Below are 15448 nucleotides of genomic sequence, written 5' to 3' on the forward strand. Positions count from 1 at the left end.
GGCAATCCCTTAGAGTGCAGCAGAGGTCAGATACCAGACAGATGGAAGAAATTAAACATGGGACAGAGCGTGTTCCCGGGCCCTGAAAACAGCTCTTGTTTCACAGGAGTTTGCACAAAGCCTGGCCCGTTTTCCTTTTTTGCCTAAGCCGAGCAAGATGTGCGTCCTAAACTCTACGTGACTTTGACTCAGGCCCCCTGACTCTGACTTGGCAGAGGTCTCAACCCTTTCAAGTCGCTTCTTTGACGAACAAAACTCCTCTTTGCAAATAAAAAGGGAAAGACTGGGCCTCTTTCCCAAGGGTTTCCAATATCTCTCCAAAGTACATAAATTAGTGGCTAGTGAATAAATATGTCTTCAATTCTCATTCATTCATTCATTCGTTCGTTCAACAAATATAGAAGACCAATTATGCCCCAGGCACTGGGCCAGGGGCTGGGAAGACTGTTGATAGTGGATGATGATGAGGATGGTAGTTGTCATTTGTTGATTTGTACTCACAAATATTTCAATTCATAATAATTTACTCAGCCCCTTCTATGTACTAGTCATTGGTGATCCAGAACATTGATCTAGAATCATCTGGCCCCTGCCCTGTGGAGTTTGCAAAGGGGTGGAGGAAATTGGAAATGGTAGCTAATTGAAAACATGAGGCCAGAGGACCATCACAACAGCATTTTGAATAGCTACCATTACCATTTCCATCTGACTCTGGGTTTTTGAACCCCAGCACTTATGGACTTTTCAGGCTGCATCATTCTTTGGCATGTGTGTGCGTGCATGCGTGTGTGTGTGCGTGTGTGCACGCGTGCGTGTGTGTGTGTGTGTGTGTGTGTGTGTGTGTGCACGCACGGTGTGGGCCTGGGGTGCTGCTCTGTGCATTGTAGACTATTCAGCCATGTCGCTGGTCTCTTGCCACACGGGGTCAGTAGCTGTAACCCCCTCTCCCTCTAGTCCCTCCCGTTGTCACTACCCGAACACATCTCTAGACACTGCCAAATGTCCCTGGGGGGACAAAATTGCTCCTGGGTGAGAATCACTGATTCAACATACGAGGAAGTAGAGACTCAGAGTGGGTTAAGAAACTTCCTAACGGTCAGACCACTGGCAAGCAGGGCTCACACCCTGATAATTCTGGTTCCAGGGCCCGTGGGCATCACCGTTACAATGTGAAACCCTATTTCCTTGATAGGAGATAACTGTCCCACTGCACTCAGCCATTGGCTGGGAGCAGCCAGGGGGAAATGCAGCCTTACTGTGAAGTTGGCAGAGCCGGAGGGCAGAACCCAGGGCTGTCAGTCAGCCATGTTCTTTGCAGTAGACTCTCCTGAAGGTCTCTGAACGGTACACTCTGTAGCTGCCACATCATCAGAAAAGTGCTACCCAGTACTTACGTTCACTTTAAGGCAAGGAGATCTCAAAGTTACTGGAGATATAGTGGGTTCCAAAGCCAGCCTGGCATCCTTTAGGCCAAAGGGTCCATTTTCCTTGGAATGCCTTGAGCTTCTTAGTGAACTTCAAAGTCATCTCCTACTTGGGTACCACCATCAAGGAGGTAAGGAGTGCTGCCTTGAGGGGCTACTTTGTAGTTTGTGGATGTGGGCACTCCCTGGGCCTCGGTTTCTCCATCTGCACAATGAAGTCAACCTGCCTTATCTTGTAGGGTTGATGTGAGAATTGATTGAATATTTATGGAGCTGCTTTCAGGAGAAGATGGAGGTCCTCCTGCATGAAGCTTCTGCCTATCTCTTGGTTTTACAGAGATATCTCCCTGCTAACCACCCTCTCTCATTCTTCCAATGGAGATTCATCTGGGCACTTACGCAAGGGACAACAAACGAGCATTCCGAGGGCTAAGTTTGACAGGTAGGAAAGTTGAGTTTGGTTCAAAGAGTGCTAAACAAACTGATAGAATGAACCAACGTTTGAAAATTGAGATATTTCAAGATGAGGACAATCAAAACCAATGTGTCTCAATTCTATTTGTTCAGGCTGTCTGGATTTCTGGGTCCCCTCGAAAATTTAGAAAGCCTGGATGGACTGTGTGGCAGATCGACTAGGACGGAGAGGCTGCCCGCAGCAGATGGAACATCCCTGTCCCGTTTTCCACAGTTCCCACACCCCGTCAGCCTGAAGCTTGTGTGCTCCCATTTTTCTTAGAATAATATTCCTTTTCTCATGTATTTATCAAAGAGGAAAAGGTAGACCAGGAGGTCTATGATCTTTCTTGCACCTGATCCCACTTCACTTCACTTAAATCACCACCTGGCACTTGCAGGATCTGAGTTTACCTTGCCAGCCTTCTAGGCCCTTCTGGAATTTCCTTCCTAAAATTATCCCTGCAATTACATAAGAATCCTCTACATTTTTGTTTCCTTTTCGTGCACAGAGCACTGTCATTCACTTCTAAAAAGAACCCATATTATTTCCCCCATTTTAGAGAGGAGTTGAGTCCTAGAGAAACGAAGTGGTTTGTCCAAGGACACAGCTGGTTAGTGGCAGAGCAAAGTCCTACTGACCCTGAGTCTGATACTTTTTCCATTACTTTAGGCTGCAAAGTGTATTAGAACTTTCAGATGCAAAAGAAAGTTAACGGAAACTGGCTTAAGAAAAAAAAAGGGGGGCAATTTATCAGCTCATATACTGGACAATCCAGAGGAGCCACAGGCTTCAAGCACAACTGAATCTGGGGTATCAAATATTGTCCTCAGAACGTCATCAATCCTTCTTTCCTGGTTTTACTCTGTACCCCATTGGCTTTATTTTCATGTAGCTCTCCACTCATGACGGCAAGACTTCTACCAGCAGTTCGTCTTATCCTAGCTTCGAATCCAATAGAAAGAGAGCGTCTCCTTCCAGATGGTGCCAACAAATGGAACAGAGTCTCCTTGATCCTGATTAGCATACTCTAGTTATGCACCCGGGAGCCAATCATAGCCAAAGGGATATGGTGTGCTGATTGGCCAAACTCGGTCATGTGACCACTGCCAAACAAAGGAGCGGGGGGGGGGGGGGGGGGGGGGGGGGGGGGGGGGGGGGGGGGGGGGGGGGGGGGGGGGGGGTTAGCTACACCCAAACAGGAGCTGATGCTTGACAGTGGAGAAGGAGTGACTCCCCCAAAGTAAAATTGCATGCTGTTATCAGACGCGGGGATGAATGCCAGACAGGCATGTCTTTTACACCCAGAATCTTCCCTGCCACGGACTCCTTCCGCTGGCCTTCCAGTATAAACTAATCTTCCCTCCTACCCCTACCTTCTCTGCCTTTGTTGCTGGGACACTCACCTCCTCTCATTCTCATCCTCATATGCTCTTTCCTACGCAAGTGGATTTCAAGACCCAGGTCAAGCCTCCCCTGTTCAACCACCATGAGTTACAATGAAATTGTGTCCTGTGCAGTGAGAATCTGAACCACACCCAGCACTCAGTTCCATAGCTGTTGGATGAATGAATGAAGAAACAAGGTGCATGAAATCAACAACTAGAAAACAAGGCCTACATTAGAAGAAAATAAACAAAAACATTAGTGGTAGCTACCTTGCCTGGTTATTGGTGATTCTCACTCTTCTTGATTCCTTTCAGTATTGTCTACAATTTAAAAAAAATGATAATAGTGAAAAAGGAAGTAATACAAGTCTGGTTTAAACAGCTGGACTATAGGGGCTCCTGGGTGGCTCAGTTGGTTGAGGGTCTGGCTCTTGATTTTGGCTCAGGTCATGATCTTATGGTTTGTGAGTTCAGACCCCATGTTGGGCTCTGCACTGGCAGCTCGGAGCCTGCTTGGGATCCTTTCTCTCCCTGCCCTTCCCCTGCACATGCTTGCTCTTTCTCTCTCTCTCTCTCAAAATCAAATAAATAAACTTAAAATAACTAAGTAAATAAAAAATAAACAGCTGGACTATAAGCAAGATGAGGGTAAGGGCCAAGTATTGATTCTCTTATATTCCCCTAACTCCCAACAGCCCAGTGTACTCAGTGGAAGCCAGTCCGAGCTCCGAGAGAGCTAAGTTAACAGCATCAGGATTTACAACAGACTGCTGATTTCCTTCCTAAAAGCCAGTCCTCCTTCCCTCTTTCAGACTCTCCAAACCCAACCGTGGGTGGTGTCCTTCCACCTCGTTTTCACAGCCAGGTCCTTCACTGAAGTAGACCCCAGACCCAACCCCTGCTGTAGACGGTGAAATCTGGTCTAATTCAGGGTTTCTAACCTCAGCGCTATTGACATTTTGGGGAGGATAATTCTACTGATTTGTTAATTTGCTTCATGAGCCACCTTGGAATTTACTTGTTATATGAAGTAAAATCTTCCTTACTGCCTTAAGTATTGAAGCTAATGTGAGTTGTGCCTTTCTGTTACAGCATCTTAACCAACCCAAGGGTCTATTAAAGACATTGCAAGACATACAAATGAGACAGTCCTCAAAAACAGGATGCTCAGGGCTCTTCAGTGGCTCAGTTGGTCAAGGGTCCATCTCAGCTCAGGTCTTGATATCAGGGTGTGAGTTCAAGCCCCGCACTGGGCATGAAGCCTCTTAAAACAAAATAAGAAAAAAAAATCCCAGGAATTCTCTCATTGGTTGGGAGTGGATATCAAAATCTGGAGTTGGGGACAGGTATGTCATTTGATAGTCCCTTTTGAGAACCACTGTTAGCCTATAGCTATTCCAGTCCCACATGGAATTGCTAAGCACCCTGCTGAGACAGAGAGAGGGGCCTTAATGCCTTTTGCAAACAAGAAACAATATTTGGACTAGAACTATGTCCCATCACATGAAAACTGCTGCAAAACACCAAGTTCTGTACTTTGTAAGCTAATATTTCTGGGAGTCTACCCAACAGCCTCTAAGATGGAGCTGATTAAGGAAATGCTAAGCCAAATGGCATAACCTCTAGAAGCCTCCATTTGCTCAACTGTACACTGGCGAGAACAAGATGAAGATCCTCTGACATTAAGGATCAGAAAATACTTCATAAGCCATAAAGTAAAAAATGGATTATCTACACTAAGCAGATCTGACATACTGCAATGCATATCCAGAATTGGAACAGTCTAAATTTAGGATGTGGTGTGACCAAAATTGTCAATTGTTTCTATGTGGCCTCGTCAAGTTTCTTATGCTTCTGAGCTCTATTTCCTCATCCGTATCCTGTGGCAAGACCTCATTCTGACTGTGCACTGAGGATAAAATAAGGCTCTTTTGAAAAAGAGAAATATACCAGTATTACTATTTCTTGTCTGGAGTCAGACAATAGCAGCAGAGCAAACAAAATTAGACTGAGAGGTTCAGAGTCTGCAGTGAATGTTGGGGCATCGCTGCCCTCTGCTGGTCAGCAGCGGTGCTGCAGTGCTTACAGAGAGGAGAGGGTCCCTGGAGAAGGACCTCTGGGAAACTAAGGTGCCCAGAGGGTAAGGGACTCGCCAGAGGGCAGAGTTAGCTTTGGATACAGTATCTGAGACTCCTGACTCTTAGCTCTTTCTAGAAGGAGAAGAAGGAGGACTGGAAATTCATCCATTATGATTTCACTCTTGCTAGACTTCTAAGGAGCTTTTCTGGATAGTCTGTTTGGGACTTCTCTCTCTTATTCTTCCCTCACCAACCAAACTACCTGGACTTCCTTTACCTTTTCAAGGTAGCCACTATTGGCCCTGAGACCAAGAATCCTCATTGGATGCTGGGCACTTTACAGAAATGATCTGAATCCTTACAACTGCTTTGGAAAGTGGGCTAGGAAACTAAAGCTCAGAGAGGTTAAGACACAGGCACTATGTACAACAGCCAAGAAACACAGGAGCTGGGATCTGAACTCTCACCTGAGACCTTGAAGCCCACAGTCTATACCTGCCAAACAAAACAAACCAAAACAACATGGCAACTAGTGTTGAAGACACAATTGAAAGGTAATTTTGTGGTTTTTTTGAAAATGGTGTATGTGTTAGGAAGCCACATGATGAAATAATCAGGAGAATTTTTTGAGTATCTGCCATATAGCGGTGACATTTACATACAATATCTACTCAGTCTCCTGTTGACACATATGATCATGAATCCTGTCCACAATATGGAGGCTCAAATGAAGGAATTATGTTCAAGAAGTTAAATTTGTCTCATGTCACTTGGTGAAAGCTGGCATCCAAACCTGAATTACTCTGCTTAGTGTGAGTATATAAATAAATTCTAAAACAGAAACATAAAAACCTAACCAAAGGACAGTACATGGTGGCCTGGCTCAGACTGGCCTGCAGGTCTCCCAGCCATGAAACCCTTCAGGCTCTCTAGAAAACCATTTCCTTTCTGGTGGCCTCGCGATTTGAAGTCCTCCTGATCTGGGTTCAAGCCCACATTTCTGAGCACTACTATGTGCCAGGCCTGGGCTCGGTATATTATTTAATATAATTATTGTGAGAACACTTGTGAAGTAGATAACGATTATGTTCCCTGATGTTGATAATTTGTTAGTATTCTATGTGATATTGTCTTCACAATCTCATTCTTCCCTACTTGCAGACCAGAAAACAGTTACAGACAAGTGAAAATAATTTGTCTCAGGGCCTTTGCACTTGCCACTCCCTCTGCCAGCCATTCCAGGGCTCACTCCCTCAACCTCTATAGGTCTTCACTTAAAAGTCATCTTCTCAGGCCTTCTCTGACCACCTTATTTAAAAGGCCAACCCCCACTCATACACCTCAATGACAAAAAGACAATCCAATGCAAATGAGAGCAAAGGACTTAAAGAGACATCTCTCTTAGAAGATACGCAAATGGCCAATGAGCACACAAAGAAATGCTCACCTAATGACTTGCATCAGAGAAATGCAGATCAAAACCTCACCAGATATCAGCTCTTACTACTAGGATGGTTATTATTTACTAAATAGAAAATGCTAAGTGCTGGCAAGGATGTGGAAAATTTGGAAACCCTGTAAACTGTGGGTAGGCACATTAAATGGTCCATCCATTGTGGAAACCAGTTAGGTGCTTCCACACTTACGTTGTTACCCGAAAGAACTGAAAACTGAAACTCAACTACTTGTACCTGAAAGTTCATGATGACATTATTCACAATAGCCAAAGGTGGAAACGACCCAAATGTCCATCGGCTGATGAATGGATATATCAGATGTGATCTCGCTATTCCACAGAATATTACTCGGCCATAAAAAGGAATGAATTGATACATGCTAAAACACGAGTTAGCCTTGAAAACATGATGCAGAGCGAAAGAAAAGACCGCACAATATATGATTCCATTTATGTGACAGGCCCAGCATAGGTAAATCCACAAAGAAAGAAAATTAGTGGTTACCAGGGGCTGGTAAATCCATAGAGACAGAAAGCAGATTTGTGGTTATGGGAGGCTGCAGGGCCAGGAGAAAGGAATGGAGAGTGACTGCTAATCAGTGTGGGGTCTTCTTTCTGGTGATGAAAATGTTTGGGAACTAGATGGAAGTGATGTTTGCACAGCATTGTGAATGCAGTAAACGCTATGGAATTGTTCACTTTAAAACGGTTAATTTTATGTTACGTGAATTTCACCTCGATTTGACCAACAAATTCAATCCCAAGCAACCTTATTTTCCTACCCTGCATGGTTTTTCTCCACCAGGCACATGACCCTCTCACACACTCTATAACTGATTTACTTATCAGTTGTCCATCCTGTTACCTTAGTATATAAGTTCCAAGAGGATGAGTATCTGGGTCTCCGTTAGCTCACATCTCCCCAAAGAGCATCTGGTTCTGGAAACATTTGTTGTGTAAATGCAGTAGGAAGGACGAGATGAAGGAGAGTCCTGCCCTTGAAGCTGGGCTCTTGATCCTCAAATGTGTTCACCAATAACCCTTAGTCTGGGCTCATTTCTTCCTTCCCTTCCTGATGAGCTGACAGGCTGTCACTGGGCTGAGCCTTTGAGACCTTCTCTCTGAGAGTTTGAAAGAAGAGGGACATGGGCCATATGGGTGACTCAGTCAGTTAAGGGTCTGACTTTGGCTCATGACATGATCTCACAGTTCATGAGTTCGAGCCCTGGAGCCTGCTTCAGATTTTGTGTCTCCCTCTCTGCTCCTACCTCTCATGCTCGGTCTCTCTCTCTGTCTCTCAAAAAATGAATAAATGTGAAAAAAAAAATTAAAAAAAAAAGAAGAGGGACAGCAGAAGGGACCACAAATCTGTCACAATGCAGGGAAGCACTGTCTGCTCCTCTGCCTTGTGGCTTCCCACAGCAGTTTATGGGAACCCCAGACCACAGCTATGAAGCCATCCTGTCCCCCAGCCAGGACGACATCATCCCCAGCTGCTGCACAGGTGGCTTTTCAGGGGAGAACATTTACAGGAACAGGTCAATAACCATTTATGGAACAGCTACTCTGACACAGCCCCGTACCAGGCCTTGGGCCAAATTACAAATGGAAGATAACATTCATTCATTCATGTGGTTAACAAACATTCCTTGAGCACCTACTATGTGCCTTATACTCTGGTCCTTGATTTCACAGTTTATAGTTGAATTTACAGCTTAGATGCCAGCACTGTATTGACCAGCATTTCTTGGCTCAGCACTATTGATATTTTGGGTCAGACAACTAACTCTCTGTCATGGGGGGTTTGATCTAGGTATTGTAGGATGTTTAACAGGATTTCCAGACCCTCGCACATAGTAGGTGCTCAGTAAACATTTGCTGTCTGAAGGAATGAACAAAAGAAAGGGGAAAGGATTATGAGAAAGGTCTGGAGAAGCACAGGCTGCTACTTTGGGGTTTGGGGTTCAGAAGGATGTGTATTACTTTACTTCTTTCATTATCCATCCATCCAGTGATCCATCCACTCATCCAGCAAGCATTCTCCAGGAGACTAGTTTCAAGAACTCACAGTTGACCATGAGACACGAAATGTATTCAGGAATAACTGCCACTCCGGATACAAAGTGATAAGCTGTGGCATGAGGGCACAAAGATGGCGCACTGGTCAGCACAAGGACAATGGTTTACTCTGCACCCACGTTCAGTAACCTAATATTCAAAGATTGAATTATAGCAGAAATTAACAGATTCTTATGCCATGCCTAACTCCTCCTCTAACTCAACCCGAAGTTAGCAGCCCTTTGCAGGCCTAACCATGGCTGATTGGACCACTGGCCGGTTGTTCCTGTCTTCTCAGAGCCTATGTCTTCTTCTTGTTACTATTGTGAACAACATATCACTACTAATTAATAGCTGCAATTCAGTGAACATTCTTATGTACCAGGCAGGGTGCTTTTAATGAGTAATCTCATTTCATTCCCTTGAAGAAAATCAGTCAGTCAGAGACCTTTCATCATGTATGGCAACCCAAGGGACATTTGGGATTTAAGTAATGTGCTTTGGGGAAAGAAGTATGATTATTCAACTTTCACTTAATCAGAGAAACTAAGTGGTAGGTGGCATTATAAAGGAAGGCAAGGCACTGGGCAGGCAGATGCTAAGTGGGAGACTGTTCCAAGCATAAGGGAAATGGGGGTGGGTATGAAAAGAAAAAAAAAAAAAGCAAGAGAGAGAGAGCGCGCGCGCCAAGGGAAATTAGGTTTGACTGGATAAAATGGACAGTAAGAATTCTGATAAAAGCAATGAAATGGGCTCCCTCTTCTGGCAGGTGAGCACAGCTAGGGTGCTCTCCCTACCCTACCCCTTCTTCCTGGGGCCTCCGGAGACTCTGAGCTCAGCCTCCGGCCTGCCCCTTGGCTCTAGCCCTCACTTCCTGTTTGTGGCGCCTGTCCTAGCCCATGTCCTCATCTCCTCAGGCTGGTGCCTGGCCCCAGGCCCTCCCCATTCTGTTGACTTCTCCACGAAACTTGGTGCTCTTGAGCTGGACCAAGACCACCCTGATGAATGCCACGTCACTGGCAAAACAAAAAGGGTCAAAGCAAGTCAACATCTTTCATGTGAGGTACTGTCAATTTGGCAGGGCCAAGACCATGAGGCTGTGTTTTAGTTAAGCTTTATTGTGTGGAATAAATATTCAGCCACACTATGTCACTGTGGCATATAATGCATCGCATAGATTTCGTCTCTTCTCCCAGTTCCTGACATAGGTTTCCTAAAACCCTTGTAATTTTCTGAGTGAGAGGGATGCTAAGAGCAACTTTTATTTTAACATTTGATCTTTGATCTTCGTTCCTGACACAGGTTCCTCACTTCGGTCCTAGTGAGGCAACTTTTGGTGGGCTCTTGGATAGCTTCAAGATGGGGGATGGTCACCAGGAAAACCAAGCCATGACTAGAAGCTTAGAACTTTCAACCCCACCCTGCATCCTCTGGGGAGAGGAGCAGCTAGAGACTGTTAGTAATTGATCATGCCTACATAATGAAGTGTCCATAAAAATCCCTAAACTACAGAGTCTGGAGAGCTTCCAGGCTGGTGAACAGCTCCACATACTGAGACAGTGGTGCACCCCAACTCTGTGGAGACAGAAGCTCCTGCACTCAGAATCCTTCCAACCAGATACACCTCTCCATCTGGATGGTCATCTGTATCCTTTATTATCTACATTGTAATAAGCCAGTAAACATGTTTTCCTGAGTTCTATGAGCCACTATAGCAAATTACCAAACCTGAGGAAGGGTTGTGGGAACCCCCAATTTGTAGCCAAGTCAGTCATCTGGACCCACTACTTCTGATTGTGCTCTGAAGTTGGGGGAGCAGTCTTGGGAGACTGAGCCCTTCACCTTTGGGGTCTACACTAACTCTAGGTAGTTAGTGTCAAATTGAATTGTAGGACACTTAGTTGGTGTCCAGACACAGTTGAAGAATTGGTTAGTGTGGAAACCCCACACATTTGGCATCAGAAATGGTATGAGAGTGGAGACAGACCGAGGTTTTTCCTTTCATTCACACAAGGACTTACTACGCACATGCTCAGACAGAAATATGGAAGATGATTTCATGAAAGAAAGAAAAAAAACCAACCCAAGAAGAGAAGTTGTAATTGGGTCAGGCTTCTTGGGAGTCAGGAACTAGGGAGGAATTCTCTATTCTGGATCACTCTAGGGACCCGTGGCGCTGGTGGGTCTTCATGCCACAGCCCCGCCCCCAGCTCCCCTCTGCCTTCCCTCTGGCTCTCTGCTCCTACTTTTTGTTTCATGTCCTAAATTTGCACCTTTTCAGCGCAACTTTATTCTTCTTTCCTCTGTTCTCTGAACCTGAATGCCTTGCTGCAATTAAACAAATGGTTTTTACCTCTGAGTTAATGACAGAGATGGTGACTCATTAATACAAGAAAGGTATTTCCCCTTCCAAGAATGATGTATTCAGTTTTTTTTAATATTTTATTTTTTTAGTAATCTCTACACCCAATGTGGGGCTCAAACTCACAACTCTGAGAGCAAGAGTTTCATGCTTCACCAACTGATCCAGACAGGCGACTCTGTATTCAGCTTTTGTGTTAAAAAAGAGAAGCTGTCAATCACATGTGGCTATCTTAGTAGATAAAACATTTTTTAAATAAGTAAATGAATAAATTAACTTGGTTCCTCAAAATACTAAATAGAATTATGATATAATCCATTAATTCCACTTCTGGCTATATACCCAAAAGAATTGAAAACAGGGATGTGAACAGAAATTGGTGCAATCATGTTTGTAGCTGCGTTATTCACAATAGCCAAAAAGGTGGAAATAACCTAACTATCCATCGATGAATAAATGGATAAACAAAATGTGTTCTAGAAGTCACATAATAAATTATTGTTCAGTCTTAAAAAGGAAGGAAACCCTGGGGCACCTTGGTGGCTCAATCAGTTGAGCATCTATCTGACTCTTGATTTAGGCTCAGATCATGATCCTAGAGTCATGGATTGGGCCCTGTGTTGAGCTCCATGCTGAGCACAAAGCCTGCTTAAGAGTCTCTCTCTCTCTCTCTCTCTCTCTCTCTCCCCCCACTGTCTCAAATAAAATTTTAAAAAATTTTTTTAGAAAAGGAAGGAAATTCCGACACATGCTACAATATGGATGAACCTGGAAAACATTATGCCAAACTGAATAATCCAGACACAAAAGGACAAATATTGTAGGACTCTAATTATATAAGGGACCTTAGGTAGTCAAGTTCATAGAGACAGAAAGTGGTTTCCAGGAGCCGGGAGAAGAGATGGGGAGTTAGTGTTTAATGGAGACAGAGTTTCAGTCTGAGGTGATGAAAGAGTTCAGAAGATGGCTGTTGGTGATGGTTGCCATGTGACAGTGCTTAATCCCACTGAACGTCATACTAAAGAGTGGTTAGACTGGTGGGACGCCTGCCTGGCTCAGTCAGTTGAGCATCCGATTTTGGCTCAAGTCACGATCTCACAGTTTGTGGGATAGAAGCCCACATTTTTAGCATGGAGCCTACTTGGGATTCTCTCTCTCTCTCTCTCTCTCTCTCTCCCTCTCTCTCTCTCTCTCTCTCTCTCCCTCCCTCCCTCTCTCTCCCCTGCTTGTATGATCTCTCTCTCAAATAAATAAACATTTTACAAAAATGGTTAGAATGTTAAAAAATTGTTATGTTTTACCACCATCTTAAAAAAAGTTTTTGGGTTTTGGAAAGTTAGAGGTAATCAACCCATCCCTCATTTGAGTGAGAGCATCTCTTGTGTTGGGTGGATTAAACGAGAAGTGGGCAGAACTGTCAGAGGTAATGAGAAAAGGGAAGGAAATTGAAGCTTCAGGCATACAAGGTAGCAGGTACCTGAGCCAGATTCAACAGCACATTCCATGATCCATCTATTACCAGGAGATGCCAGGGCAAGGGCACCAAGGAAAAGATGACAGAGGAGGTGGCCTGCCAGGGTGATGGACCGAAGACACATCCCAGCACCCAGGAAAGCTGCCTCTTGCCATCTAGATTCTTGTTTGTCTCTGTACTTCAGGAATACTGTTCACTGGGAAAGCACATAAGTTGTACCTCTACCTGTTTTGGGTTTCAGAGATGTTGTCTGCCAGCCTCCAGTGAACTTTATAAGGGCTCCCCAGCAATGCTTCTTAAATCAGAATGCTTTGGGTAGGAGTAAAAGAAAGGCCACTTAAACTGACCTAATATATATTTAAAAAGAAGTCCCAGGTAGAGTGGGTTCAGAATTTGTTAGCCCTTGGGGCACCTGGGTGGCTTAGTTGGTTAAGTGTCTTGACTTTGGTTCAGGTCATGGCATTGCTGTTTGTGAGTGCGAGCCCTGCACCAGGCTCTGTGCTGACAATGCAGAGCTTGCTTGGGATTCTCTTTCTCTGCCTCTCCCCTACTTGTGCTTTCTCTCTCTCAAAATGAATAAATAAACTTTAAAATAAAGTAGTTAGTCCAGGAACTTCAATCAAGTCTTTCCATTTTCCATGCTCTGCCATCCTGAGCATGTCACATTAGAAAGACCATTTCTTCTCATGTCTCTTTCTTAGGAATGACCTCCTTCTTCAGAAGATTCCTAAAAGGGGTGCCTGGGTGACTCAGTCAGTTAAGTGTCCAACTCCTGATGTTGGCTCAGGTCATGATCTCATGGTTCGTGAGTTTGAGCCCTGTTTCAGGTTCCGCACTGGCAGTGCAGAGCCTATATGAGATTCTCTCTCTCTGCTTATCCCCTGCACATGCGCTCTCTCTTTCTCTCTCTCTCTCAAAATAAATAAATAAACGTTAGAAAAAAAAGAAGATCCCAACTTTCCTTTATGTTTCAGTGGCCATAATGGGCTTTCAGACTCATTCCTGAACCAGATAGAACCTACAGATAGAATGGGATTAATATGATACCCCTGAGTTGGCAATCGAGTTCTCTTTCCTGAGGGTTTGAAACCTGAACAAAATTAGGGACACTGTTAACAAAGAAAAAGAACAGATTTTGAACAGACAATCAAGTGTCTGCTAACTCCCCAGATGATGATAAGCTCTGGAGATTAACTGAATCTTGGAAAGAGTTATTTTGGGCTTGTCTCTGTATTAACTAAGTGGGTGAGGAGTATGATTTCTGATCATAGTCAGCAATAGCTCACCTCCAGGTGTCACTCCAGCCTGTGAAAAGGGGAAAGAGAAGAGTGGAGGGGATGCTCTTTTCTTTTTTAGGTCATGACCTCAGCACAGAGTCCCTTCTACTTCCTGCCCCAAGCATAACCTGACTCCCCACTGAGAGTCCTTGGAGCCCTCCCCAGAGGATGATAATCCCTTTCCACTTTCCACGTGTCCTCCATACTCTCCACCGTGGCTCCAGATCAGTAATCTTCCATCTCGAGTAAACTCAGAGGCTCACAGCATCTGGTTGAAACACCTTCTATGCTTTTCCATTGCTGCTGTCTACCATCAATCAGTCAATTGATTAAGCAACCCTTATTCTTAGGAGACTTTGGCATCTAGTTCATCTTTTTTCCCCAACCCAGGTCCTACCACCATATTGATGACTTTAATGACTGTAAGATAACCCAAGACCTGGTCACCCTCCTGATCCCTTGCCTCTTGTCTCTGCTCGTTCCAATGATCTTCACCTTCACTCTATTTTAGCCACCACGTCCTTTGACCATGTCCTGGATGTCAGTTTCTCCTCGAACTAATCTTCCTCTAAAGTCTAACATTTCTCTGGCCACCAGTCATATTCTCTGGTTTTTTTTTTTTTTTTCAGTTGTTTCAGGCTTAGCAGTTCTTTGAACTCCAGGATCCTTTGCTTCTTCTACCTTTCCCCTCTCAGGACTCTCCTTTCTTCACTATCCAGCAGAGATTCCTTGGTCCTCATTTTAACCACTTTCTTGCCAGTGCTGGAGTAATAGACATTGTGGATGACTGCCCAACATCCACCCTAACCCAGATGATTGATCCAAGCTGGTCATGATCATTTCCTCTTGCTTTCCAGGGGAGGATCAGGAGTGCGACTCAATTCCAGCACTAGAGAGTAGACTGAGGTGAGGAGAAAGGGGCTCTAGGATAGATTTTCCCATCAGGAGACAGAAGAATTGATTATCTGGCACAAAAGCAGACACATAGACCAATGGAAGAGAATAGAGAACCCAGAACTGGGCCCAAAAATTTACTGCCAAATAATTTTTCACAAAGCAGGAAAGAGTATCCAGTGGAAAAAAGACTGCCTCTTTAGCAGGTGGTGCTGGAAGAACTGGACAGGGACACACAGAAGAATGAAACTAGACCACTTTCTTAAGCCATACACAAAAATTAACTCAAAATGGCTGAAGAACCTGAATGTGAGACAGGAAACCATCAAAACCCTCGAGAAGAAAGTAGGAAACAACCTCCTTGACTTCAACCGCAGCAATTTCCTACTCAACACATCCCCAAAGACAAGGGAAATGAAAGCAAAACTGAACTCTTGGGACCTCATCAAGATAAAAAGCTTCTGCACTGCAAAGGAAACAATCAAGAAAACTAATAGGTAACCAAAAGAATGGGAAAAGATAGTTGCAAATGACATATCAGATAAAGAGCTAGTATCCAAAATCTACAAGGAACTCACCAAAC

The 15448-nt window shown here is 44.3% G+C and overlaps 2 long non-coding RNA genes across 2 annotated transcripts in view; one reads left to right on the forward strand and one right to left on the reverse strand.

Moving 5' to 3' along the window:
* Positions 1–15448, reverse strand: part of LOC115277729 — a 93133-nt gene that overhangs the window by 1355 nt on the left and 76330 nt on the right. Inside the window, exon 3 of the long non-coding RNA XR_003902496.1 lies at positions 3537–3587. This is a non-coding gene — a long non-coding RNA (uncharacterized LOC115277729). The remainder of the gene's footprint in view (positions 1–3536; positions 3588–15448) is intronic.
* LOC115277730 lies at positions 1511–2206 on the forward strand. The gene is made up of 3 exons (XR_003902497.1): positions 1511–1555; positions 1664–1866; positions 1992–2206. It is a non-coding gene; the product is annotated as an uncharacterized LOC115277730 (long non-coding RNA).

Source organism: Suricata suricatta, chromosome 14, assembly GCF_006229205.1.
Source record: "Suricata suricatta isolate VVHF042 chromosome 14, meerkat_22Aug2017_6uvM2_HiC, whole genome shotgun sequence".
Taxonomy (NCBI): domain Eukaryota; kingdom Metazoa; phylum Chordata; class Mammalia; order Carnivora; family Herpestidae; genus Suricata; species Suricata suricatta.